The sequence below is a fragment of the Pundamilia nyererei genome, unplaced genomic scaffold (genome assembly GCF_000239375.1).
Source record: "Pundamilia nyererei isolate P.nyererei 1_Seehausen unplaced genomic scaffold, PunNye1.0 scaffold00255, whole genome shotgun sequence".
NCBI classification, from domain to species: Eukaryota; Metazoa; Chordata; class Actinopteri; order Cichliformes; family Cichlidae; genus Pundamilia; species Pundamilia nyererei.
In genome coordinates this window covers 342,552-348,759 of record NW_005187656.1, presented here as the reverse complement: position 1 = coordinate 348,759, position 6,208 = coordinate 342,552, and the positions used below count along the sequence as shown (strand labels likewise).

The window sequence follows — 6,208 nt, the reverse complement described above, 5'->3', positions numbered from 1 at the left end:
TGTGTGGCTGTTTAAACTGTTTAGTTTTGAAATCATACTACTTTCACTTCACTTATTTCACAGTCATAGTAACCATGAAACATTTTTAACACATAAAGAGTTTCACTTTAACAAGTCTACAAGGTGCTGTTCTACCTGCCGTTGGTGGCTTACATGTTAAGTAACTTGATAAAGAGTACAAAGGGGATTGAAAAACTCACATACTCATAGTGGCTGTTTCATTCTCAGATATGAAATGTCAAAGCATGTGACCAACCATATCACTAAGTTACTGTCATCAGTAAAAAAAAACCCTAAAAAAAAACCCAATGTGCTTAGCTTCTTCTTTTCTTTGAACTCTCTTTCATAAGTCACACTAGATGATAGATATAAAGAAGTGTTATATAGGGCAAAGGTAAAGCCTGAATTATCTTACAGACATGGAAATGACAGAACACTGAACACACCCGGACTGGTAGGTTATTAATGTCACTTATTTTTATTTTATTATATTTTAGTTTAATAGGCAGGCAGTCTAAGAGCAAACTGCTCTATTGGGATGAAACAGAGGTCTTAAAGATAAGCTGGGGCCTGATTATTAATGACTTTGTATGTGAGGAGAATAATTTTAAATTATATTCTAGATTTAACAGGGAGGCAATAAAAGAACCAATATGGGAAAAAATATGCTCTCTCCTTCACTGTTGGTGTTTTAGGAAGTTGTTAAGACAACTTGATAATAATGAATTACAGCTCATTATTATCAAAAGTATTGCTTGTAATTTCACCTCTGCACATCAGACAATCAATATGTGCTTGGAGTGCAGACTTTCAGCTTTATTTCAAAATTCAAAGCAAAAGTTTTGTATCTGTTTATTATCTGATATTAAAGACATTTCTATACATCACCCAATGCTGTGTGTCCTCCACTGAGATGCTCTGCTAGGTCTTTACTGTTTGTGGGTCTCTTTGTCTTCAGTTTTATCTTCAGTAACTTAAAAGCATGCTGTATGCAGTCCTTGGAGAATATCCTTTCTTTATTTGAGAAACTCTTGGGTTGTTATGCTTTTGCATCCATTATCTATTTGCATTATGAAGTGCTGGCCAGCCAATTCTGCAGCATTTGGCTGATTCTGAGCTGAGAGTATAAACCTGTACACTTCAGAATTTGTCCTTGCTATATCTATCAGCAGTGGCATCTTCACAGTGGCCCTGACCTCATGAGCTGTATCTTCCCTTCTGCATACGTTTGTCTCGTCATCCTTCTGGTACAAGTCCATCTTGGTTTCTCCTAGAGTCGTCTTCTCCTTCTTTCAGCTGTTTGGTTTAGAAATCATTACAGTGGATCATTGGCCTCCATTTCACCCTGCCCCGAGCACCCAGACTGTCTGGATGTTAGGACTCTTTTCTTCCTGTCTTCTTGTTTTTCTGCCTTGCAGCTCCATCTTCAACATCCACTCTCAAATATCCCTCCTCTGCACGTATGCAAACCATCTCAGCCTAACCTCACTAACATTGTCTCCAAACTGCTTAAGCTGAGCTGTCCCTCTGATGTTCTCATGTCTAGTCTCATTCTTCTGGTCACTCACATTGAAACCTTAAGATCTTCAATTCTGCTACTTGTTAGTGCTACCATCTCCAAACACACATACACACATAAACCATACATACCAACTACCAACTTGTAAACCTTGCCTTTCACTCTAGCTATATGTTTGTCACAAATCCCTTCTGACACTTGTCTCCACCCTGCCTGATCCCAATTATTTAAACTTATCCACCTTCACTATCTCCACTCCTTGCACATGTCTCTCTCTCATTCACATGCATTTATTCTGTTTTGCTTCTACTGACTTGCAGTCCTCTATCTGACACCAGTAGAGCTGTTTTTCAGCAGGAGACTCACTGCTCCTCACTGATAAGCTCTTTCCTATAACTTCATGGTATGGATCCTCGGCTTTATCATTCTGTAGTTGTTAAGCTTTAGACAACACTGTCATACTTGAAAATTACCTCAGACATCCTCTCATTGTCCAGGATTGTGTTTAACAATGTGATCAGCCATTTCCTCCTTACTAATCATCTGCACTTACTGATTCACTAACTCTCTCTAGATCCTTTATCACCTGTTTGAAGCTGTGGCCTCAGATGCCTTTCAACCACTCATGTAAAGAAAAAACACCTAATAAGGAAGGAAGGAAGAGAAAGCAGACTTTCTGGGTAGTGAATGACGTTTTGTGTTTGTTTTTTTTATCAGTGGAAAGAAAATTGTTTTCTGTGAAGAGACGAGGGTTAGGATGTGGTTTGAGCCTTTAGTGTGTATTTGTGGTTATCGTGCTTCTGACTCAGTGAGGCAAAAAGAAAGCGATAAGAGGGTCATCTTTCTCACTTTTTTCTTGTAATGCGTTAGGGGAAGTCCAAAAGTCAGAAGACGATATAAATAAAGAGAACATACGCTTCACAGCTCTGTGAAAATGATAAGAATGAGTTAGAACACAAAGATACTTTTTTTAAATGTCATGGTCAATCATCATGACGCTGCTGGGCTAATGAAATTTGCTTCAGCTGTCGTTTTCTTGCATTTATATTTAATGCACCATGTTATTAGTAATCTGCAGGCACTTTACAGGTCACACACTTACCTGGCCAACTCATCTGCATCAATCATCTGATGTAGACTAAAGAATGAAAAGACACGCAGTGAGAAACCACAAACAGTGGGAAGGTTGGTGTGACAGTAATCAGAAACATGTTTCTGGAGCTGGAGACACTTACAAACAGGTACAGAGTGAGGAAGAAGCCATACTACAGGAAAGCGAAGCCACACAATGATCACAGATGGGATCACAGAAATGCATGGGAGGAGAAAGAAAGGAGAGCGGAAGGAAGGTGAAGTGCATCATGGAAGATCTAGCTGAAAGAAGGCAGTGCCAAAGACTTGATCTGAGGATATGTTGGAATTAAAAATAAATACGATTGTCCGGGGGTAATCACAATGAGAGTACTTGAGGCAGAGGTTATACTAAATTTAGAGCTATATAAATCTAGATTTATATTATTTATATTATATTTAGCTCAGTATTGTCTGAATTATTTAGACAATTATGACTTTAAGATGTGCTTAAATTGGACTAAATGAACATTTTGTCTGGCCTCATAGATAAATATAGCTGGGCTCTGACATCACAGCAATGAAAATGCATGCAGTACTTTAGTGATATTGTTGAAGTTAAGCATGAATAAAGATGAGTGTCAGCACAGAACCTCGTGAAACCCCATGATGAACTTTTTGTGTTTAAGTTCTATGAAACAACTGGAATCTGTCTGAAAGGTTTAAATGCAGAGGATTTCAGTACAGGAATAAACAAAGAGCTGCTTCACATCAACACTATGTGACATGTTTCAACCATTGGGTAGATTTGGCAGAATAAAAGTTCAGCTTCTATACCAACACTGAGGAGCAACAGTGCATTAATGCTGTCAGGTAGGTTTATGTGGTCAGAACAATTGCATGTGCATCGACCAGATAATAAAGCAAATATAAGCAGCATTGGGTCTCTTCTATTTTTTATCTCTTGTTTTTTTCTTATTCTGTACAGTTTCAGAGCTTTTATCTTGTTAAAGTACTGAATGCCACGTTGTCACCTTGAGCACCCATGAGCGCTCACTACAGAGCCTCCCAGTTTGCATGAAACTTTGATATTTATAACAGTAGATCAGGAAGGAAGTGCACCTGTTACAGAAACCATAAACTGCTTTGAAACATTTTTGTGAGTTGCAGCACACAACTGAAAGCTTTGAAAGCTCATTTTAAGAGGATCAGTCAGCATGATTTCCTCTTTCACACCTTTTATATCAACTTGAAAAGCTTTGAGCAGGAAGTGAACCTGTCAGATTAATGGAACATTTGAGTTCTCAAAAAGATCCACAGTTTTTGTTCTATAGAAGATGTGATCTGAAGATCTTCTTTATGAGTCTGGCTCTATGTTTGGGGCAAAGCTGGAGTATCTAATGTGACGTGATATTTATTATGTGAATGAGAATCTAAACCGACTTCAGTACTATGGTGTTTAAACTTAATATGTTTGTATTGAACACTATGAAAAGAAAAGTTTGTTTGAAATGTGTTCTTGCAAAGATAAAATGCTTAAAGTCAGTTAATGCATAATGTGAAGACATTAGGTGAGGATGTGGGTGTTTGTGGGACAGCTTGCTCTTGGCTGCAAAACCACAAAAAGCACAAATCCACACAAACACACAGTTTAAATGTCAATGTGGTCCACATGCAAAGGGAGCTACTGCTAATACTTATAAATAGTGCAGTGTGTGTGTGTGTGTGTGTGTGTGTGGTCAGAAATACAACAGGGTGGGGGAACTGACAGGCTGTACTAAAGTCAAGGAAGATGAAAAACTGAAGCAACAACCCAGAACAGCCAGTTTCCACCTGATACTGCATGCTTGAAGTTATCAGCTCAGAGTTATACAGACAGGTGCACTGCAGGTACTGTTATATACAATCGTTTATAAGTTGAAGAATCAGATTAGATGAAACTAAAGGGTTACAAGGCTTCAAGTGAAACACTCAGAAGCTCAAATGTTCGTCAGAAGAGCTCTGTGGGTTGTGATCGAGAGATGATCTAGATTTGTGGCTGTAGTTCTGGCAGTGACCTCACAGAATTCACCTGCTGTTTTCGTCTTGTCAGTTTAGTTGGTTACATTTGATACGTAAACAAAGTAACACCCTCATGTGATGCTCTTTGACAGGATATCGGGTGAAATTAAGTCAGCAGTTGGAAGCAGATCAGTTGCAGCTCAGCCAGCAGGTAAGTGTCACTGACTGAAGTCCTTTAATGTACAGCTATTATTATTTTTATAAGACAATTGTATTATTACAATTACAATATTAAAAATGTTTTACTGAATGTTGTTCAGTTTACGATTAAGTGCCAATTTCTTTTGTGTAAGAAAACATCCAGGAGATCAGGTTGTTGTTATTTATGTATCAGTTTTATTTGATTTGACATGGTGGAGCAGATCAAACCAAGTGAACACAAACCGAGCAGCCAACAGTTTGTGAGGCTGTGGTAGAGACGCATGTCTGAAAGAAAAGACCACAAATGCAACAGCAATGGAAACATTAATTTTTGAAGCGCTTCATGTAAATTATGATTTCAATTCAATTTCATTTTATGTAGATGTCTCCAAACCACAATAACAGTTGCTGAACAGCACTTTGTGTTGTATATGTATTGACTGTTTGGAGAAATAAAACTGTGTCGTCTCTAATCATGTTGCTAACATGGTAACATTTTATTTCATGTGGTTACCTTTGCAGGATGAGAAGAATCAGAAAGCAGTCAGTCAATACCTAAAGCAACTACAGTCCTTCAAGTCTTCCAGTCACAGTCACGAGTCACCATCCCAGCAGCCTCTAAGAAAGAAAACTGTCGACTTAATGGAGAGAAATAAGAAAAGCCTTTCCCTGTTTATTCTGCTGCCTCTGCTGTTGCTCTGCACAAGTGATGAGTGTCCCAGGCTTCCAGAGAGTTAGTCTTTATTCCTCTTTATTCATGTTTAACTGATTTTAAGATCTGTTGTTTGACATATTTACTCATTCTCATCCCATCTCTCCTGTTTTAATTCTCACAGATCTCACTTGCTACACTGACTACAATAGAAACATCACATGTTTGTGGAACAGCACTGATGAGGCTGCATGCACCATACATGCTCAGTATAAATCTCAACGCCTGTAAGGAGCTCAATCACAAAGAGAAAAGCTCAACACATAATACTCACAATATATAAATCACACCTGTCATCATGTGCACCACAAAGAGAATAATACTGTTTTTTCTCAGTTCTTACAGCGCTTCCTGTGACCTAAAGTCTGTAGACATCTCCAGAGCAGCCCTAAAGAAGTGCTCCCTGATCTTTAACGACACATACACTGTGAGTGTGTGAAAAAATCTATTGTTTTCAAGCCCAAGATATACAATCATATATCCTATATCTCAGTTTGTAGTTTAATTAGAAAGAAGAGCTAATATTCTAAGGAAAGCTTAGGGGCAGTCATTGCATTCTTCCAAGTAGTTAGTTATCTGTCATTTAACAAAATCAAGCTTTTATTAAGCCCCTGATAGGTTTGTAGCTTGAACCCATCCGCTGGAACGTTGAAGGCAATATAATTACACTGCAAAGCAAGACACAAGTAGGCAAGCTTCTTCAT

The 6,208-nt window shown here is 38.2% G+C and overlaps 1 long non-coding RNA gene across 2 annotated transcripts; it reads left to right on the top strand.

Moving 5' to 3' along the window:
* The first annotated feature begins 381 nt into the window (after positions 1-381).
* LOC106456467 (uncharacterized) lies at positions 382-5,966 on the top strand. 2 transcript variants are annotated; one of them, XR_001290577.1, is made up of 5 exons: positions 382-454; positions 4,744-4,802; positions 5,315-5,525; positions 5,629-5,731; positions 5,841-5,966. It is a non-coding gene; the product is annotated as an uncharacterized LOC106456467 (long non-coding RNA). The 2 variants fall into 2 exon arrangements; XR_001290576.1 differs by lacking the exon at positions 382-454 and adding an exon at positions 4,417-4,480.
* Positions 5,967-6,208: the final 242 nt, after the last annotated feature.